Source organism: Balaenoptera musculus, chromosome 3, assembly GCF_009873245.2.
Source record: "Balaenoptera musculus isolate JJ_BM4_2016_0621 chromosome 3, mBalMus1.pri.v3, whole genome shotgun sequence".
NCBI classification, from domain to species: domain Eukaryota; kingdom Metazoa; phylum Chordata; class Mammalia; order Artiodactyla; family Balaenopteridae; genus Balaenoptera; species Balaenoptera musculus.
This window is the reverse complement of record NC_045787.1, coordinates 43,103,259-43,126,785: the sequence shown is the minus strand read 5'-3', so window position 1 is coordinate 43,126,785 and position 23,527 is coordinate 43,103,259. Positions and strand designations below refer to the sequence as shown.

General features: G+C 38.0%; 1 protein-coding gene across 3 annotated transcripts in view; it reads right to left on the bottom strand.

The window, feature by feature from the left end:
- The window catches only part of GPBP1 (GC-rich promoter binding protein 1), a 73,134-nt gene extending 52,290 nt beyond the window's left edge, over positions 1-20,844 (bottom strand). Inside the window, exons 1-2 of one of the 3 annotated variants that reach the window (XM_036846307.1) lie at positions 20,655-20,844; positions 18,451-19,416 (exon numbers count right to left, since the gene is read on the bottom strand). The gene's annotated coding sequence lies outside the window, so the exon portion shown is untranslated. The remainder of the gene's footprint in view (positions 1-18,450; positions 19,417-20,654) is intronic. The other 2 variants (XM_036846309.1, XM_036846308.1) reach the window with 2 other exon arrangements.
- Between the last annotated feature and the right edge of the window lie 2,683 nt (positions 20,845-23,527).

Sequence of the window (23,527 nt, the reverse complement as noted above, 5' to 3'; positions counted from 1 at the left end):
TATATTTAAAATCTGTGCACATTAGTGCATGTGTGTTACAATTAATAAAACATTCAAATGCAAACCTTTTTTGAACAGAAAACCAGGAACAAAGTTCCCAAGAACTATTTGGTAACTTGGAGTGAATCACTGAAAGTCAGTGATTTAACCATTCATGCCCAGGTACTAGAACCTCTGTAAAAACCCTAAAGGAAGGGGTACAGAGAGCTTCCAAGTTGTGGTACACCCCAAACTCCACAGGGACCCTTCCAGACCTCACCCTATGTACCTCTTCATTTGGCTGTTCAGTCGTGCCCTCTAGCATATCCTTTAGAATAAACCAGTAACAGTGGTGTTTCCTTGTATTCTGTAAACCATTAAAGCAAAATACGGAACCTAAGGATGGAGGAGGGTTTTGCGGGCATGGGAATCTCCAATTTGCAGCCAAATCAGACAGAAGTGTGGGTAACCTGGGAATCTACTACTTGAGGTTGGTATCTGAATTGGGGGCAGAAGGGCAGTCCTATGGGACTGAGCCCTTAACCTGCAGGGTCTATACTAAAGGGTCTATACTAACTCCAGGTAATTGGTGTCAGAAAATCCTAACTGAATTCAACTGTAGGACACCCAGTTAAGTGTGTCCACAAAAAATTGGAGAACTGCTTGCTGTCTGGTATATGAATGCACACAAGAGTATCTAACTATCACTCAAAAAAACAAAAAAAGGAATCGGGGTAGATTCTCCAAATAAAGAGCTAACGTGAGCGCTGACACGACAAAGATATTTGGCTTTTCAGAGTCTTTCAACATAACAGTCACTCAATAAACACTGCTCACATACAAAAAAGTCCCAAACAGCTTTTTATCACCTCATTCTTGAATATGAAATAATAATCAAACATTTTAAGGAAAGTGGCAATAGGAGACCACTAAAAACCACGAACACAAAGGAAACAAATAATTCAAGAAATAACTAGCGAAATGGAATTTTCAGAACCCCAAAGATAAATAGCAACTTCAGGAGAAATAAAAAAGAGAACACTCCTGTAAAGGAAGGAAAAAAATCAGAATGCATCAAACTTCTCAAAGATCTCCTGCTATAACACACAACAAAATAGCAATCAAAGTGCTGAGGGAAAAAGTATTTTGAATCATGAAAGCCATACCCAAAATATCAAGTGTGAGGCAGATAAATACATTCTCAAACAGTTCCTAACAGCCAGGAGGAAAGAGAAAGACCAGTGAGACTTCCCTGGCGGCACAGCAGTTAAGACTCCGCGCTTCCACTGCAGGGATTGTAGGTTCAACCCCTGGTCAGGGAACTAAGATCCCACATGCTGCATAGTGTAGCCAAAAGAAAAAAGAAAGAAAAAGACCAGTGACCAACATTTTCTAGTCAGTCCATTAAAAAATTAACTATTAAACAGGAAAAGATGCCCTGCTACTCTCATAACAAGAGAAGCACAAATTAAAATACTGGAACTACTCACCTACCAAACTTGCAAAAATCTGTTAGGGTGGGTCCAGAAAAGCTTGTAGTCTAGAGTTAATTTTTGCCCCACTAACTGGAGCTAATCCTTTTGAAGACTTTGCCTATACTCCATTTACTGCCGGTGCTCCATCTATTAGGTGGTCTTTCCACTGAGGCTGACGGAAATAAAGACTTTTCCTGGTCCTATGTAAATCTTTGGAATTGTTTCACCTACTCCTTTCTGGTGGTTCTATTCCCTGGCTTCAGTCGCTTCCAAATGCGCATGTGCAGGTCAGTCCTAAGTGAAAGCCTTGAGTGGACCCTTTTGAGTTCTCTCTCCTGCCAAGTTTCCTATTATAATACTTTGCCCCACAAATTCTACCTACTTCGACCTTTTCAAATTTTCAGTTGTCTCCTTAACTTTTAGTAAGACCACCAGACTATGCTTGAACTCACCCTCCCTGTGCTGTAACCTATTAATTTTCTTCAAGCAATGAGCTGGGGCATTTATAACATTGACCACCTCCTGTCAACCAGTATCTAAAAGCCTGTTTCATACATTTTGCCTGGCTTTTTAGATTTCTCAGATGAGTGGGTAAATGTGGTTATCTGGTTGCCTGTTAGTCCATCACAGCCAGAAGTAAAAGTCTGCATGTCAATTCAATTTTTTTTTTAATTTTTTACCAGACAGACACGTGTCTATTTTATTTTATTTTAAATATTTATTTATTTATTTGGCTGCGCCGGGTCTTCGTTGCAGCATGCAGGATCTAGTTCCCTGACCATGGATCAAACCCAGGCCCCCTGCATTAGGAGCACAGAGTCTTAACCACTGGACCACCAGGGAAGTCCCTGCCAACTCAATTTTAACACTACAGGATTTTCACTAAATTGAATGTTTACTTGTGTAAATTTTCCCATGGAATTTTCCTTTAAAGGATCCAACTAATTCCAATTTAACTGTTTCCCAAAGCAAAGTCCAACAACAAAATCTAGCACTCAACAAAATGAAATTCATAATTTTCAGCAATCAAAAATTATCAGTCATGCAAAAAAGGGGGGGCGCTGCAGGAAAATGCTACCAATAACAAGAAAAAAAATCTATCTTTATAGAAAGATATCCAGAAATGATGGCTATGATAGAATTAGCAGACAAGGTAATTAAACCAACTATATGTTTAAGGAAAGGGAAAATAGGAACACAAAGGAAAAACAGAAGATACTGCTAAAGATAAAAAAAAGTAATATCTGAAATGAAAAACACTGAAGAGGATTAACGGCAGATTAGACAATGCAAAAGAAAATGATCAGTAAGTGTACTGCTATGGTAGCGTTCAAACTAAAAAGCATTAAAGGAGACAGACACTTTATAACTGAAATGTACGTTTAGCAAGATAATTCTAATATTTATGCACCCAATAACAAAGAAACACTTTTATAAACCAGAAAATACAGTTGATACAAGAAAAACATAGAAGACCTGAACACACCTTGCTCAGTCCAATAAAAATCTAATGGATAAAAAATTAGTAAGAGTATAGAATATTTAAACCATACTCATTTAGGTGTTCACAGATTTTATATATCAAATACTAAACCCCCAAATACAGAATGTATATCTTCTTCAAGCACCCATCTTAGGCCACCAAAAAATCTTTAATAAATTTCAAACATGCCTACAAACAGCATTATCTGACCACAATTCAATGAAACTAAAAATAACAAAATCAAAACAACAAAAAGACTCTTCTACACATAATTTTAAAACAAAGTAAGTGAAAAGAAGCAAATTCACAAAACCAATAGTTAACAAACTGGAAAAGCTGAAGAACTACAAATAAATCCCAAAACTGTTCTGGGGGGGGCAGGGGGGAGCAGAGATCAATAGAGAAGCTACTAGAATATAAAATCAAAAATGACAAAAAATCATAAGAAATCATCTGAACGACTCTATGTAAATAAAGTTGAAAATATAGAAATGGACAATTTTTAGAAAAATACAAGTTACTAAAAATATCCCCAGTAAAGAGAAAACCTAAACAAATTACCATGAAAGCGTTCCATTACAAAAAACAAACAAAAAAACAGTCCAAAAGTCTCCTTGAGAACCAAGATTCTAAGCACTGAAGGAAGGAAATGCACATGGTAAGACAGTAGGCAATAAATAAAAACCCTGTGGTCCTAAAATTGAAGTGGAAGTATCAGTATGAACTTGTGCAGTACTGTAGGGTAAATACACATTAAGACTGGCTTAGAATTTAAATTCTACTTTAAATATCAAGCATTCAAAATTTAATTCAATGCGATGGGCTTCCCTGGTGGCGCAGTGGTTGAGAATCTGCCTGCCAATGCAGGGGACACGGGTTCGAGCCCTGGTCTGGGAAGATCCCACATGCCGTGGAGCAACTGGGCCCATGAGCCACAACTACTGAGCCTGCGCGTCTGGAGCCTGTGCTTCGCAACAAGAGAGGCCGCGATAGTGAGAGGCCCGCGCACCACGATGAAGAGTGGCCCCCCGCTTGCCGCAACTAGAGAAAGCCCTCGCACAGAAATGAAGACCCAACACAGCCATAGAAAATAAATAAATAAAATAAAATAAAATAAAATAAAAAAAAATTTAATTCAATGCGATAAAGCAACTATCACTTTTAAAACTCTTCCATCCATGGATGAATGGATAAAGAAGCTGTGGTACACGCTACAAAACAAACAAACAAGGAAACCCTGCCATTTGCGACAACACGGGTAGACTCTGAAGGCATTATGCTAAGTAAAATAAGTCAAAGAAAGACAAATACTGTATGATCTTACTTATATGTGGAATCAAAAAAAAAAAAAAACCAAACTCATAGAAAGAGATTAGATTTGTGGTTAGAGGTGGACTGAGGAGGCCAATGGATAAGGGTGGCCAAAAGGTACAAACTTCCAGTTACAAGATAAGTACTAAGGGTGTAATGTACAGCATGAGATAATGAATAATAACTAAACTTAAGGTGGTAATCATTTCACGATATATGTTAAGTCAAAACATTATGTTGTACACAAACTTACTCAATCATATATGTCAATTACATCTCAATAAAACTGAAAAGATTCAAGGCATAAAAAAATTTTTAAAGAAAAACCTTAACCATTTCACTTCAAATTACTTATCAAAAGATTCAGCATATATATATATATATATATATATACTATTCCATTAAACACAATTAAGCTTCTCATAAAAAAATATTTGACATATGTTTTCTGAATAACACAATTCATCAAGAAAAATGACATTTATGGAGCAGATACTCCAAAACACCACTTTAAACAACTTTCTCCACAAGAACACATACTAGTATGGAATGAATGAACAGGAGGGAGGGAGGGGGGGAGATCAGCTCATTCTTCCCAGGTATCAGAAATGGCAATTACACGTAAAAAAACAGAGGCGCGATACTGGTAGTGATTATCCTCAAACTACCAAAACGTGAAATCCACCAGACTAAATTACAATGAATGTGGTATCAATTTAATTCCATAATTGGTTACTTTGTGCTGAAACTCCACGTAAGTAGATTTATTAGCAAAGAACAGTAGAAATCTTTAAGAAGGGAAGTAGAGATAAAAAATTACTGACAAAAGTAAACATTACAGAGAAGGGAAAGAGAATACTTACTGAGCATCTACAATGCAGATACCATGTTAACACTTTACAACTCAATCTTCTTAATAAGAAAAAGTATTTTACAAATTAAAAAAAAAAAACGTTAGCTTGAAGAGGTTATACCCATGGTGTCACAGCTAGTTCCAAACCAGCTGTTTGGAGTTACAAACACAAAAGTCTTACTCAGTCTTTTCATCTAAATTACAGCATAGAATCCATTTTTTAAAATACAACTGTCCTATTTACAGAATAATGGGCTTGATAATTTGCATTTCAAATCAATTTTCTAGAATTAGGAAACCATAAATTTAAGAATATAGTTTCTTTAATTCCAGATTAAATAGTTCTTTACCTCCTTTTTATCTAACGTAACTCCACTTTAAAAGCCACAATTTCACCATAACATTAATATGTGAATTGAAAGAAACATCATTGGTAGACAAAATATACCCGACACATACAGAAATTCAGTATGTGAGAAAAGCTGGGACAACCCTACCTCAAAGCTTACTCAATATAATCATCAAATGGATCAAAGACTTAAAGGAGAAAAAAGCAAAGTCATATAAAAAGTAGAGGAAATTTTTATTATCTCAGAAAGAGGAAGGAAGGCCTTTCTAAGTATGACACACAAAAACAGAAGTAATAAAAATATATTTACATATGAACTCAAAAAGCGATCTGTATGATAAAATTCACGACCAAGATCAAAGAAAACATCATGGGGGGGGGGCGGGGGGGGGGGCAGGGAATACTTGTCACATAAAGCACATACAAAGGGACTTTTCCCTTCCTACATAAAATGTTGCTACAAATCAACAGAAAAAGAACTCAATAGAAAAATGAGGAAAGAATATAAAGAGTTCACAGAAAAAGATCTTACATATAAAATTTTCATTCTCGGGAGTTCCCTGGTGGTCTAGTGGTATTAATATGGAATAAACTTCCAAGATAGTTCCTTAGTAAAACAGGTTACAGAGCAAAGTGGACATCATGCTACTACTTGTATAAGAAAGAAAAATATAATGTGCTTATATATACATAAGGTCTCCCTAGAAAAATTCATAAAAAAGTTTCTTCAGACAAGAACTATTGCCAGACAAAAGGACAGAGAGGGTGACTTTTCCATAAAAACCCTTGTACTATTTGTAATTTGCAAGAGGTGCATGTATCCAAAATAATTTTAAATTCTCTTTAGTCTGACTCAGCTTTACCACTTCTTGAATCCTCAAACTCTTTAGCATAATCCACCTTTTTCTGAAGCCAAGTTAGGCTGAAGAGCAGGATCCCAAGAGCAGCAAACAAGTTTCAACAAATGAATTTATAAAGCCTAACCCTATGAATAAGTTCACCAAGGGCTAAGAGATACAGGACCCTTGATATGAAATGAAAAGGTCTGGGGAATTCCCTGGCGGTCCAGTGGTTAGGACTCCGCACGTCCACTGCAGGGGGCATGGGTTCAATCCCTGGTCTCAGGGAACTAAGATCCCACATGCCTCGTGGTGTGGCTAAAAATAAATAAATTTTTAGAAAATGAAAAAGACTGGGAAATTCAGGTACCTTAATTTAACGACATAAATGGCTGTAAGACAAAAATATACACTGAATATATATATTCTCTCACACACGCACACACAGACACACACACAATCTGCTAGGCAATTTGCTTTAGGGCTTTACAAGTACTATCTCATTTAGTCCTCACCACATCCCCAGGAGGTTGATATTGTCTTTTCTACAAAACAAGAAAAGCAGGTTTTTATATAGATGTGAAGCACATTTTAAAGTTCCCAGGGTCACAGTACAGTCAGTGGCAGCTCAAATTCTTAACCACTCTACACACCCTACACATGCTGTAAATAACCCAGGATACATTAGGTAGAGACCATGCATTATATAAAATATTAGCTTTAAGTTTAACAAGCACCTAGGTCAGTCTTTAAATTCTGAGTTTTAAGTTTTAATCTTACCTGTCAGGCACTGTCTTCAGCTATAGCTTTATATCAAACCATACAAAATACAGACCTCAATCTGCTAGACAAAAGTCTCTTACGTGGCAAAAAAACAAAAAAAAAGACGAGTAATTTGAACTACCACAGCAGTCACAACTTGCTTTCCACTAACCTAGCCAACTTTGTCTCCAAATAAGACTCTTGCCCTCTCATCAAATTCAGTCTTCAGAAGGCCCTAATTTTAAGGACTAAGGTGACAACATTTTTACTCACTTTTCCCCATTTCCACAATGTGCATATAAAAGGTACTCATTTTAAATGAAGAAAGACCAGAGACTACAAATCTAAAACTATCAGTTGAGTTAAAAAAACTTGAGGCAACTAAGCTTGCACAGGAAAAGTCCTTAAGACATCTTGATTATCAGGTAGTTTTCAACCTAGCTAGCGTGCATGAAGCAATGATTTCATTATTCACCTAATGATACTTGCTGCAGTAGCCTCAAGTTTAGCATCCTGTTAGAGCTTTAGTAAATAAGGCCCCCTGCAAGGGATCTGTAAGATCCAAAGCTAGACCAAACTGAGAAAATTTGTAATAATACCAAAAATAATTAAAGCTCTATGGACATAAATCTGCATTTGCATCTTTGAGGAGACAATGTAAAAGGATTATGTTTCCTCAAATAAAGACATTAGTTAATATAAGTGAACTATTATGGCCTTCCTGATTTCCAAAAATGAGGAGTCTCAATTAGTCACCCACATATTTCAAAGTCACTCCTTGAAATCTAAAGTGTGTTTTATCTTTTTAAACCTGAGAGGGCAATTTCACTAGATTTCAACCCCTCTGACTGAACACTTCAAAACTGGGGAAATTTTTTGAAAGGCCAGGGTCATAGTAAAGAAGTCTTTATCAGGCAGTCCCCTCAGAAAGGCAACAGCAAATCCAAAGCCAGCCTTGAATCTAGCAAACAGACTAGAAGCTCACATAACAATTTAAGTCTAGGCAGATAAAACCGCTTCTAAAGGATCAGACAGCAAAGAAACTCGGCTGTAAATAATCTCCTAACAAATTTTACCTAGTCCCCAAGCAGTTAAACAGCAGTTCTATAATAAAAATACCAATTATATATACTCAATTTGGGGGGAAAAAGAGTTAAGTTACATTATCTAAGATGTTAACAATTCTTTTGCTGTTAACAATTCTCTTGCTCTGCAAGTAACTGCACTGAGCATATAACAATAAACAAATGAGACAAGGTACCTGCCCTCAGAAGTTTATGCAATAAACATGGGTGAGAGTAAATAAGGTAACTAAGAGACTGACCTGAATGAAATAAACAGGATAATATAGAGTAAAGAGAAATCAAAGGATACAGGAAGGGGGTTGACCACTTTACATAGACTGGTTAGAGAAAGTCACCCAGAATGTAACATGAGGCAAAACTGAGCTAACAAGGGGAAAAAAAGAGGCAGAACATAAAGGCCCAAAGACAGGAAGGAAAATGCTTGGTGTAGTCAAGGAAGAGAAAGAAGGCCAAAGGTCAGTGGTCTAGGAAGACAGTAAACAGGTTGCAGAGAAAGGAAGGGGACAAACAATGAAGACGCTGGTAGGCTATGAAGTCTGCATGTTATTCTTAGGGTCCAATGGAAAGACACTCTGCTCTGCGAATCATGAACTACAGGAGTGTAAGAATAGCACAATAACAAAGTTACAAGGCTATACAGCAAATAGTTCAAATAAGAGACGATGGCGGCTTGTATAAGCCCAGTGACAGAGGAATAGAAATGGACATATTTGGGAGAGCAAATAGATTTGCTAATTGATTAGATGGAAGGAAAAGAACGAATCAAAAGTGAGCCCTGGTTATTTAGCTCGAATAGGTGGATACTGTATCCATTTATTGAGCTAGGGAAGAATGGAGAAAGCATGGGGCTGTGAAACACTCAAAAAAGTTCAGTTTTGGATATGTTAAATTTGTAAACTAAATGGAGAAATCAAGGTTAGTTAAATTACAATAGTAGAATATGGGGAAGATCTTTTGCATAAAGATGCCATTTAAAACTACGGTACCATACTGCAGGTTAAACAATTACCTCAGAAGAGTGTAATGCATTATGCTTCAACAATTTTAAACTGGTCATAAATGCAACCTAAATATACCTGGTTTCTGCTCAGTTCTGTCCCTTCAACTTACATTTATCTATTTTCCCTTATCCACAATCTTCCTCCTGGTTGATCATATGATCCTCAAACACTACTATCTATCTGACCCAGCCATAACACTACTACTACTACTACTGTTTGTTATCATCTTACAATTTCAAAGCATTTAGCATTCATTATTTCACTTGATTCTAATGATAACTTTGTGAAGCAGGAAAAGAACCAGTTTTACTACAGCAGGAAATAAAAGTCTTACAAAGGCTGGCCTGGCTAACAACAAATAGCTATTATTTACTAGATGGGATGAAATCAGCGTTCAAATTTAAGGACTCTGTTTACTCTGTATTCACAGAACTTCAGAGCAGACAAACTACATGAGTTCAAGAACCTTACAATTTTGCCTTGTTACTAAACAAGAACCAGTGGAAGTACAGGCACATAGACAAATATCTACTAGGCAATGAACATCTCTAGCCTAAACTTGTACTCAAGAAATAAAAATCCCAGATCCACTGTTGAGCCAATGTTTTACAGTAAATAAAATGGTATGTTTGTATCCTACTTTCTCATTTCCAATATAGAAATGTTGTCATTTATTTTCCAAGTATGCTCAAGTATAAATTAGATAATATCTAACATTTCAAGCCACTCAAAAGAAGATTGCTCTATGAATTCAGGATGGCATTATTTTGCAACCAGTCTTACTTCACATATCCATAAAAACAATTTCCCCTTTTAATCCAAATTTCCTATAAAAGATTTTAGGAAAGAAAAGATGTCAAACAGGCTTTACAATAGAGCAGAAAAAAAAGATCAAAAACTACCATTTGTATTTATCAACTACTATTTTGTGGAACTGACGTAATACATACATATCAAGGAAGAGGCCACAAATAGTTCCACATGCCTAAGGTCAACTGATATTCAACAGAGGTATTCCAACATGATTCAATGGGAAACGAAGTCTTTTCAACAAATTGAACTGGGAGAGTAGAACATCTAAATTAAAAAAAATAATAATAATAAAGAAATGAACCTAAACCCTTTCACAGGCCAAAAAATCATTCAAAATGGATCACAGACATAAAAATATAAGCTAAACTACAAAACTTTTAGAAGAAAGCTAAAAAGCAAGAGAAAATCCTGTGACTTGGGGTTAGGCAGAAATTTCTTATGACACAAAAAAGCACAAATCAGGGCCTACCCTGGTGGTTCAGTGGGTAAAACTGCGCTCACAATGCAGGGGGCCCAGATTCGATCCCTGGTCAGGGAACTAGATCCCTCATGCATGCCGCAACTAAGAAGCCACGTGCCGCAACTAAAGATCCCACATGCTGCAACTAAAGATCCCACATGCTGCAACGAAGATCTCACATGCTGCAACTAAGACCCGGCACAGCATGCATACATGCATGAATAAATAAATAAATAAATAATTTTTTTTAAAAAAAAAGCACAAATCATGAAGAAAAAAGTAACCAATTTCACTACAAATTTTGAACTGCCTGCTCTTCAAAATACACTGTTAAGAAAATGAAGACAAACCATAGATGGGAGAAATGTGCAAAACGTGTATCTAATACACTTGTAGCGAAAATATATAAAGAATTCTTACTATTTAATAAAACAAGCCAATTTTTTTTTAATGGACCAAAGACTCTGACACTTCACCAAAGCACATAAAAAGATGCTCATCATGTCACTACACCATATGATAGCTTTAATGTTGGATAACTACGCACTCAACTACCCTGGTAGTAAATACTATAAAAATAAAGGAAACGTACTCCAATTAATCACTGTATTATTAATCAACTTGAAGTACTTTTCTTCCTTAAAGGACAAGAGTACTTAAGAACAATAGATCATCTGCTTCTTTTAAGAAGGGCAAATAACCTGTACAGGGTGTTTTGGAAAGTGGGGGGCAGAGAGGTGGGTGTCTGTGCTATTACATATTGAAATACATTATTATAAATGTCTTTTTTTTATACCTGTATATCATTGTGATATTATATGCATAGGATATTTTATTTCAGGATAGTATACACACTTTAAAAAGTGCACTTTAAAAAGGTCAGGGATCTGACTGGATTCTGTACCACTGCTCTAGAGCTGTGCTTTCCAATATGGCAGCTAATAGCCATACATTGTAATTTAAACTTAAACTAATATTAAATCTTAAGATTCAGATCCACATCTGCACTAGACACATTTCAAAACTCCACAATGACATACAGCTAGTGACTATTATACTGAACAGTATAGACAAAAAAATGCTTCCATCTTTTCACAAAGTTCTACTGGACAGCACTGCTCTTACACTACAACCTACTACTTAGAACACTAAGGAAAGTAACTGTAACAGAAAAATGAAGATAAACAGAATTCAAATTATGGTTCTGTCACTTACTGAGAAGCCTGGGTAAACTATTTAATTTCAGACTGAGTTTCTCAAACCATTGAATGGAAATAGCATTTCTTCTACATGATAATTGGGAAAAGCACTTTCTAAATTAAAATATTATATAACATTAGTTATGAAGTGATCCTAAAGGAGAATATTCCTGAAAAAGAACCCATTAGAACATTTTATTATAAACAAGTCACAACTGTATCATATTAAGGAAAATAAAATTTAGTTGCTGGCTAAGAATAAAATATCTTCTAAGTTCCTGAAACAAAATAGTATTTGACTTTCTTTATATTGTCACCCTACAACTCTAACTATGAGCCATAATGGGTGAGAATCTAGGTTCTGGATACAGAATGTATGGATTCAGAAATACCACTCACTTACTGGCTGTGTAACCTTAGCAAGCAATTTAAAATCTGACTTCATTTTCTCATCTATAAAATTAGGACAATAGAACCTTCCCACACACCGTGTCTATGAAGATTAAATTAGTTAATACAGTTAAAAAGCTTAGAACACTGCCTGGAACATGGTAAGCATTAATAAATATTAGTTATTAAAATCCACTCATTATGGTAAATGCTGATATCAAGAATAAAGAACTACTACTCAACAACAAAAACAATCTGGTTTAAAAATGGGCAGAACACTTGAATAAATATTTCTCCGAAGACATACAAATGGCCAATAAGCACATCAGACATCACTAATCATTAGTGAAATACAAATCAAAGCCATAATGATACCACTTCACACCCATTAGAACACAAAACGTGGAAAACAACAAATGTTGGGAAAGAATAAAGAGAAACTGGGACCCCTGTGAACTGCTGATAGGAATAAGAAATGGTGCAGCCACTATGGAAAACAATATGGTGGTTCCTCAAACAATTAAAAATAGAATTACCATATGATCCAGCAATTCCACTTCTAGGTATCTATCCAAAAGAATTAAAAGCAAATCTTCAAACATATATTTGTACACCCATGTTCACAGCAACATTATTTACAATAGCCAAAAGGTAAAGGCAACCCATGTGTCCATCAATGGATGAATGGATAAGCAAAATGTGGTACACACATATAATGGATTACTGTATCTTAAAAAAAGGATATTGACTGACCCATGCTACAACATGGATGAATCTCGAAGACGTTTTGCTAAGTGAAATAAGCCAGTCACGAAAACACAAATACTTCATGATTCCACTTATATGAGGTACCTAGTCAAATTCATAAAGACAAAAAGTAGAGTGGTGGTTTCCAAGGGTTGCGGGGAGCAGGGAATGAAGAGTTATGGTTTAATGGGTACAGAGTTTCACTTTTACAAAATGAAAAGAGCTCTGGAGCTGAGTGGTGGTAATGGCTGCATAACAATGTCAATGTACCTAATGCCACAGAACTGTACACTTAAAAACGGTTGAATTGGTAAATTTTATTGTTGTATTTATGCATAATATGTCATGTGTTATTCTGCCACAAATTTTTAATTAGGACAATGAAGTCTATTTTATTATGAAGTAAACGTAACTGATTTCCTAAAAGATTTCACTCAGAACATTTAAGAAGCGTTTTGAAGAGCATAATATCAATAGGTATGAGGTACCTAGAATAGTCAAACTCATAGAAAGTCGAATGGTGATTGCCAGGGGCTGGGGAGAAAGGGAAATGGGGAGTTAATGTTTAATAGGTACACAGAGTTTCAATTCGAGAAGATAAAAATGGTTCTGGAGATGGATGGTGATGATAATTGCACAATAATGGAAATGTACTCAAGGTCACTGAACTGCACACTCAAAAATGGCTAAAATGATAAACTTTATGTTTATTTTACCATAATAAAAAAGTTTCCTTATTACACAGATTGGGAGATTAGTGCAAGGGGTGGAAAACCTTACATTACATATGGTTCATATGATTACATTACATGTAATCATAAGATTACATTACAGTGGTTCATAAGATAGAAAGACTTAAATCTTCTATAGTGATACAAATTTAGAATACACTTTCTTCTCTAAACTTGTAACAACTCAACCTCCTATTTGTGGGGTGAAGACTTTTAGCTAGTTATACTGACACAACTACTGGTTGTAAAGAATTACCCCTATTGTAGTTTTTAACTATGTCCACAAATTCTTTGACAAAAGGTGGAGCCTAACTCCTCACCCCTTGACTGTGGGTTAGACTTAACGACTTGCTTCTCATGAAGAAAGTGTGACTGAAGTGACTTCTGAAAATACGTCATAAAAGGCATCACACTTCTACCTACCTCTCTTCTCAGATCACTTCCTCTGGGAGATGCAGCTGCCATGTCAAGAAACTCAAACAGCTACAGGTCTGCATATGGTAAGGCATATGGTAAGGACATTGAGTTCTCCAGACAACAACCAGGATCAACCTGCCAGCCCAATGAGTACACCTTCTTGGAAGGAGATCCTGCAGCCCCAATCAAGCCTTCAAATGAGTGCAACCCTTGAGATTTTCATGAAAAGACATGGAGGGAGCCAGAACCACTCAGTTAAACTGCTACCAAACTTCTGACCCACAGAAAATCCATGTGCGATACTATTTTTCTTTAAACTCACTGGTTAGAAGAATATACAGTTGACCCTTAAACAACAACACAGGTTAGAACTGTGCAGGCCAACTTATATGTGGATTTTTATCAACAGTAAATACTACACTATCCACAACTGGTTGAATTCGTGGATGCAGAACTGCAGATACTGAGAAACCTCAGAAATGGAAGGTCAACTATAAGTTATGTGTGAATTTTCCACTTCAAGGGTAGGTGCCCATAATCCCCACATCATTCAAAAGTCAACTGCGTATTTATGTTCACTGAAAAGCTAACTTTTTACTAGTACACATATGTAAAGACAAAAATGACACTTTTTCAGTTGAAGAATGTTTTCTAACATATCTGCAAGTTGACTTTCAACAGAAAAAAACCTATGTAAGATTTTTAAAATTCTTATTCTTGCTTTAAAAAATTGTTTTAAGTATGGAAAAAACTTTTAAATATGGTTTTAAAAATATATAACCTGAAAACTGGATTAAAGGGTAGAAAATGAAGATCAAAACACTGCACTCCTCAAGCTGTGAACAGAAAGATGACTAGAGAACAAGGAACTGAGTAGGATATCTTGTATAAAATGATGCAGAAACCAGCAACTACTTGAAAAGATACAGAGCAAAAGCCTATAACTATTCTGCTAGGTGGGGCAGCTAACAGAAAGGGAAAAAGCAAGCAGGTAAAACTGAAAAAGACAGACCCAACCACAAAGGGTCTTCAACAATTTTAACATTTTGTTTCTCACGATGCTACTGTTGAAAGAAATGAAGCTGCTCTCCAAGAAAATACATGGAAGCACCACCAAAATTATCAATTTCGGAGACTTCTCAAACCACATAGCCAAAAAGAATTCATGTTAGGAGCCCCTCACACATACATCATTAAAAGCAGGGAGGGCAGGGAATACATCTCTTTCCAACCTACTCTTCCCTAAATATTCCAAATACATGACCCTAAAGGCTGCTAAAGCAACAAGACCAAGAACTATAATTTAGTAGACTTCTCTGGCCACAGGAGACTTTGTGGAGAACTGAATGTAACTAAAGGCTAACACATGAGTTAGGAGGTTATTTCCTTAGTCAAGGACCAAAGTAGCACAATAAATGAAACTGGAAATGAGTAGGCAGGGCATGACTGGCATGCAGGTAATGCCATTAACAGAAACAAGAGATAGAATAATTTCAGAAACTAAAATACTGGTTTGACATGTAAAATACATTAAGCAGAATTTTAAAATATTACAATTAAAATAAAACTTTACCTCTATATTACACCTCACAATTAACAAAACCATCAATTTTATGAAGAAACTAAGGCCAAAAGAGATAAGTAAATATACAAGGTCATACAGGCCCTTTTCTAGATAGTCCAAATCCCAGACCAAAAATCTCCTAACTTCCAGAAATTACCCTTTTTCTACATCACTACCCTTACCTGGATCTAAATTGTTATCAAAACATTTTCATCAAAAATTAAGCAAAAAAAGTGGTTGACTCAAAGATAATCTGGCCTGGGTTTAGGTTCTATCCTCACTTGTAATTTTACTTTCAGATTAGAGGTTCCCATCCTTATTCCCTTCTCTTGTTAACTTCAAATTTTATCTTTTTCTCTCTTATGTTCACTCCATAACCTGAAACAACATTTTAATTTTTAGCTAACCAAAGTTATCACTCAAATAGCTACTAACAAATAGCAAAACTAACAGTAGTTTATCTTCTTTCAGCTGGCCCCCAAGCTCCACTAGTAATCAATATTAACCAAAAAGAAGCAGTAAATAAGAAGAAAAACAAAAACATCAGTGATAATGCTCAAACAGAATGAGTTAATAAAGTTAAATCCACATGAAGGCAGTATTAAATATGACTAGTGATTAAGCATTTGGGACTCTGGAGTCAGACTTGGAAATTTGGTCAAGACTCCAACCTAACCTTGGTCATAACCAAGTAACTCTCTCCCAGTCTCAGTCTCCCTAAAATCTTAAATTTCTCACCACTGTAACAGTAGTACTTTCCTCTAAGATATACTATGTACACAGCAAAATACATGACACAATCATCTATAAACGTTAGTCATTATAATTGTTATTTTAAACCTATATATTGTTCAGGCACATGAGGGGAAAAAAAATGGGAGTGGGGGAGACAGAGGTACTTATGGGGGGAAAAGAAACAACCCAGCAATTGTTCCAGTTACTACTGGTACTGTATATTTCAATGCAAAGAAAATAATGAAATATTTATCAAAAACTCAAGTTGAGTGAATCTGTCCTTGAACAACTGCTGTAAGCAAATTTCACAAACGTCAGACTACCCAAGGATTAAAGTTAATAGAACCTGGTCGGGCTTCCCTGGTCTCACAGTGGTTAAGAATCCGTCTGCCAATGCAAGGGACACAGGTTCCATTCCTGGTCTGGGAAGATCCCACATAACGCGGAGTAGCTAAGCCCGTGCGCCACAACCACTGAGCCTGAGCTCTAGAGCCTGCAAGCCAAAACTACTGAGCCCACGTGCCACAACTACTGAAGCCTGCGGGCCTAGAGCCCGTGCTCTGCAACAAGAGAAGCCACAATGAGAAGCCCGCACACCGCAACGAGTAGCCGCCCCCGCTCACCCCAACTAGAGAAAGCCCGCGCACAGCAACGAAGACCCAACATAGTCATAAATAAATAGATAAATAAATAAATTTATATTTTTTAAAAAAACCCTGGTCACGGAATAATCGTTATCCTGATACTACTCCTTGGAGTAACAACATCAATAGGAAAAATTTAAAGAAAAATGATCACAAATAGTAAATGTTATGTGGTTCTTTTCTATAAATAAAGGCCATTCACTTCCAGTTCAACTTCTCAATCACGTTTAAAACGCATGCTCTTAAACAAGTAACTTGAACATCCACTAAGTTAAGGAATACATAAAATACAGGCTCTCCGAAGCATAAAAAATAAGGGGGGGAGGGGGGAAGAGGGGTTGTTCTTACCATAATTTTACATAAATCAAGGTGGAAACTCAATTAGAAGTACTACACACAGCTCTGACCCAGAAAACACAAATATCCTATTCTATTCTAACAGATTTATTGAACTCTAATCTCAATTTTACATCAGAAAATAAATACCATATATGTATATCTAAATACCTACAATCTTTCGGACTCGCCTACCTCTTCTGCTCTAAGTGAGCTAACAAGATACAACAGTATAACAACAACAAAAAGTTCTGGGTTCAAAATAAATGAGCAACTGACCAGTTATTAGACCATCTTGGCAAAGTGTTCAAAAATTACAATTTTTTAATGTCAGAAAAATAATTAAATGAAATAAACTCTAATTTTAGCTACATTGATCTGTTAATATAAATTGCTTTAAAAATAAACTTTAGTTAACTTTTTAAAAACAAACACTTCTACTCAATGCCTATGATTCACTGAAAAACTAAATGCAGTAACAAATCGTAACACCACTCAATACTCAAATATACAAATATTATTAAAACATGATACTCTTATTTGTCAAAAGATTTCTATTACAGCAATTAACATTCACAACTTTTTTAACAAGCTTTGTTTATAAACTTAAGGCAGTATAACCTTCCAAGGGAGAAAACATACTCGTTTTTTTTTTTGAGTTATTTGAAAGGTTCTTAGTGCACCTTGCTCACTTCCTCTCAGTTTCTGTTCCTAGTAATGAACTGACTTTTTGGAACTCAGATCTTAAGGAATAATTTGAAATACAAAACCACTTCAAAAATTGTTTCAAGAAATTTCTATAATGGATTAAAAAGTTAGGAACTGTTACCCCTTAAAACAATTCACTTCATGAAATACCAGATTAAAAGTCAAGCCCTATAATTTGTTTTAAACAACTACCGAACTCTAATTTGGAACACTGAACTGCATTTAGAACACAATTTACACTCATATTTAGAAAAATAAACTGGCTATTTGTTATGTTTTTCTCCTACCTTTCTACCAATCCATAAAGCCATACTGACCATATGGATTGTCTTTTACTTTAGAAGCACGAAAACTTCAAATTTGGACTGTTCCATCTGAAATATTCTTAACTTTTAATTCTTTCTGCATTTCAATTTACTTAATAGTTGTTTTCAGACTGCCCAGGAAACTGAAGCCAAGCAATCTTACTGCAAGAAACTGAAAGGCTTCCAAGAATAACACAGGGATAAAGTTGACTCTCGTAACAGTTTACAAACGGACATTTGATTTGCTCACCATACGGTACTTACAAATTCCAACAGGACTGCACAGGAAGGTGTTGGGTTTTTCTCTGTAATCTTTATGTTTTCCAGTTTGTTTTTTTATTTTGTATCCTCTGAAATAAAATCCAAGTTCTTTGAAGATACTTAACCTATGGCTACTTGACATAGAGTTACTTCAGTCAGCTACCCATACTTCTGTTTTAAAGTTTTCATATGGCTATCTCCAGAATTAGCCAAGTTCCTTGGATTTAAGATTTTAAAGTCTTCTTTATTATTCCATGTACTTGTCACTGTTGTACTTATCCACTCCAGATGAAATATCCAATTTACGAGCCAAAAAGCAAAAACAAAAAGAAAATTTCACATCTGAAGAGCATTCCTAAACATCAGCATAAACAGAGACACACAGCTATCTCAATACTACCATGCTGCTGGGAAACTGCAACATCTTAAATTTCCATGTAAATAAAAGATAAAAGCAAAAAAACTCTGTATTCGTTCAATGTCTTCATTTAGAAAAGCTGTCCCATTGTGACATGAAAAGGGTTGAGGTCAAAAATTCCTACAACTTTAAATAAAGGTAAAAATAAACTGCCATGAAACTTCAGCAATATTTAAACAGTAATTTGAAACTGCAGAGAAACTACTCAGTACACAAATCAAACATATCTTACAGTTCTGGCTGAAGAACACCAACAACAGGGGAGGGATTGGGGGGTGGGGGGGAGGCAAAAATACCACCAGCTGAAATACTTTAACCAGTTATATAATCCGTCTGAACCAAAATACTGAAGAAATGCCTGGGTCTCTTTAAAGCTTGTAGAATTGTTCACTACTATCAATTCACTTCAGAGATGATTCTTGCCAATTTTAATAAACTTCTGGGGCAAAATTATCCAGAAACATTGTAATTCCAAAATGGCCACTTGAAATATCCGGGGCCTTTTACACAAAACCTAGAAGATGATCTTCATATCTGAGTAATTCAATCACCTGTAAAAGTTATAAAAAAACAATTTAAATTACACAGTGAGCTTTAATTTTGAGCTAAAAATTAATCCCCATCCTAAACAGTCAACCTCTGGAGAGAAATGCACTTCTATACCAAGCAAGCACCCAAAAAAAGTCAACAGTATGAAAAGGACTTCAGGATATGTAGAGACAAGGGAAAAACGATGGGAGATGGTATTATGGAGGGCAAGCGCTGATTTCAACTGGGAAGGGGGTGCGGATATAAGCTAACAGGATTATATAAGCAAACCTCCTTATACTTTGAGTAAATATTACAAACTATGAAACAAGCAAACAATCTTACAAAAGACCTTCTGTATTTTCTATTCAATCTACCAAAGGAAAACGAATAGAAAGGTGTGCTGCCACCGAGCATTACTAAATGCAACTTAGAGAATGAGGGATATAAAGAGAAAGACGCTCCCTCCAAATCAGAATGTCCAAAAGAAGAGGCATGTTTTCCCCGCTCAGAGTAGGAAGGTTAGTGCCTGAGAAGTGGGGCGAGAACATTCCTTAAATTCGCCCGAAGGTGAGACTTACCCGGCTTCTAAGGGCAGCAAGGAGATGTGAGGGCTCCCAATTTCCTTGAATTAAGGAAACAGATTTCCTTCTCACAACACTGAGGGGGTGGAAGAACCTAGCCCTTCTCGTAAACCGCGTTCAGAGTGGTTTCTCTCCCCCAAACAGACCAGTCCCCTCAGACCCCACGGGAATCAGAGGGACTAGGCAGCGCTCGCCTCAGTCCACAGCTCGGGCCACGGACCTCGAGAGGCGGGCTGACCGGGCGCGCTGAGAAACCACCGAAGGCCACAACTCGGCCTCGACTCCCTCAGCTCTCCGAGAGCGGCAGCGGTGCGGAAGGAGGCGGGCGCGTGCGAGAGGCCGGAGGGGGGAAGAGCAAGCACGGACGGCGCCGGACTCTTTCCCAGCCTCCGCCAAACAACACCCCCCCCACCAGCCGCCCAGGCTAAGCCACCCACCCCCTCCCCACGACTGCCACCTCCGCTCCACCCGGGCCAACACCTAGAGGGGCCTCCCCGCGCTGTCCTTCCCTCTCTCTCCTTGCTCTCCCGCCACCTCCCCCCTCGCCGCCGCCCGCGGGCAGCCTCACACCTCGCGCCGCCAACGCCGCTCCCGACCCCTCAACCCTTAACGCCGACACGGGCACCCCCCCCCTCCCCTCCCCAGACCCCGGCGCCGAGCCCAGAGGACGCTGTTACCTTCTGCGACACCAGAGGTGCCCCTGGCCTGGGGGTGCCGCTGCGCTCGATCCCGGGAGGAGGTTTTCGGTACTTTGAATAATCCCCTTTTGCCGCTTTTCCCTCCCCCACGACCAGTCTCAGTCCCAAAATGGCGCCGACCCGATCCGCAATGTTCTGGGCCAAGTCTCGCGAGATCGTGGAAGGTGGCGAGGCGGGGAAGGAACTAGAGGAGCTGAGGAGAAGGGAGGGGAAAGGCGGGGCGAGGAGAAGGAGGAGGGAGATAGGGTGTGGAAGAATCGGTACGAACAAACCTACTGGGAGGGGCAGCAGGAGGAGCGCCTCCACCAAAGAACCTTCTGGCCCAAGCAGCCGTTCACGCCCCGGCCAAAGAAGCTCCGCCCTCTACGTCGGGCGGCTGGGGGGAGGGGAGGAGGGCGTGGTTATGCCTAGGGGCGGGGCTTCGAGGAGGTCCCGGAGGCAGGGGCGCGCAGGGGGCGGTGGCTCCGCGCGGTGACGTCAGGAGCAGCTGGAGTTGGGGATTACCCCCTGCTGCTGACGTGAGGACGGTGAACAATCGGGAAGGTTCGGTGGAAGGGGGAATTCCCCGCTGCTCCCTGAGGAGCCCCTCCTCCCGCCCTTCCCCCAGTCCGGGGCCAGCCCGGAGCCTGGGATGGTGGAGCCGCCGGGGTGGGGGTGGGGGTGGGAGTGCCAGAGGGGAACGATGCTTCGGGAGGCGGCCGCGCGGGCTCGAGTGGCGCGCGCCGCGGCGTCTTCCACTGCTCGATGTTCGGAGGTGCCGCGGCGCGCGCGATGCGCCGAGTACCGCGCTGGGGCCTGGGCGGCTGCGAGATCACATGCTCGCCTGTACACGGCCGTTCCGCGGGCGGGGCGCCGGCAGGGTTGGCGCAGGGCTAATCGGGCGCCCTGAAGCAGTGGATCCACTACCGTGTGCAGATATTAGAGGGTGTCGGACATAAATAATATACGTATGGAAGGCTGGTGACTGAAGAGGCGAGACTCGCTCGTTGGAAACGAAGCCCAGATTCTCAAGGGATAAAAATGGCTGCTGGATATAATCATGCTAATTATCGTTTCTCTCTTTATTAAATCTACAGCAGGGGAGAATTATTTCAAGTGTCTCGGTCCCACACAGCTCAGACGATTTTGTGTAGAATTCTGTGGGCGTCACCATTTTCTAGTTGCGATACCTTTTCGCGTTGTAACTGAAGGCTCACTTTGAAACCTGTGAAATTAGCCTTCCAAGAGGAAGAAAAGTAACCATGTTTGTTTACGGATTACGTGGGGGGAAGGTGTCTTAACGAGGGAAAATCCAGAGAATAAAAAGTACTTGGCTCTTCGCCCTCCTCCAAGCCACGAAGACTTCATACACGGAAACTTTATGGTTCTTTTATATGCATTATGGGGTTTGTAGTTTAATGGACTGCTTCTAAAAGCTCCTTGAAAGAATATTTGAATGTAAACTCACCAAAAATTACACCTCCCAATCTTTTAGTCTTCGTAGGGGAGGTGGACACTTGGCAATTAATAATGCCTCGCTGAGTGCAAAGAAATTAACACTTGCTAGATTCCTTGTCTGTGCCAAGCACTTAATCCTTATTCCAGTCTCTGAAGTGGGTGTTACTTTCCTCATTTTGTAGATGAGGAAACTGGTTCGGGTTACACGACATGGAAGTTGGGTGCCACAACTTGCCTGTACCAGACTTTATCGCAAGTCCGTTTGGGTCTGAATTCACCTTCTTTCCACCACACCACATTGCTTCCGTAGAAGTAACTTATGTATTGGGACAAGACCTGCTTCTCCTTCTGTTTCTAAGCATGATGTCAATTCAATAAACAAAGGAAAATTATTGATTTAATTTAAAAACACGAATTGTGCCTTTCCTATGGCGAAAGACATTGTGAAGTTGAAAACCAAATAATGAAGTAGAGAAACAGTTGTAACATGGATGACAAAAAGGTTAATACTTAATTATAGACACTTGGCTGCTATCCTTAATATCTAATAATGTTTAATTTACATAATAAATACATCAAGAGCTCTTAGAAATTAAGGAACAGATAACCATACTGACTCTTTTAAAAAGTCAAAGGACATGAACAAGCTAATCATGTATGTGTCAGTAATTAATGGAAAGATGCTCTACCTCACTAAAATCAGAAAAAACGAAAATAAAACTAATAGTGACCTACTACTTTCTCCTAGCAGATCGGCAAATATTTAAGAGTAAAACCTAGATGAAGGTATAAGGAATAGGCATTTGCATTAACCCGTATCAGCTGATCTTCTACATCTTAGTCTTTTTATTTGTAAAAAATAGGAAAGGTGTCCAATAATTTATAAAGATACTCATTGATAAGTTGCTTAAAATTACAAAAAAAAAGGAAACAACCCAAATGCATATAAATACAGTGAGTAAATAATGGTACATCATAGATGGAATATGAAGCCATTAAAAATGAGGATATACTTCTTTGTAAAAAAAAAAAGGTCACATGAAAAGATGTTCACAGCATACCATTAAGAAAAATAAGAGGTAGATTACAGGACTGTCCATTTTTTGTCATCTAAAAAAAGTATATATCAAAGGATAAAGTCTGACTGAATAGATACCAAAATGTTACCAATGCTTATTTCCAGGTAGCAGAATAATAGAGGATCTTTATTCTTCATACCTGTTAAGGGCCTATGTTACTTTTCTAATCGTTAGGAAAAAGCTAACTAAAAAATTAAATACAAGAACTTGTCTCCAACCAGTAACATGTTCTCCATTATTTTATTCATTTAGTGAAATCTAAACAAAGGATTTATCACATAATAGAGTATTTTAATTTATTAATGAACATACATTATAGTAGTTTGAAAGAACACT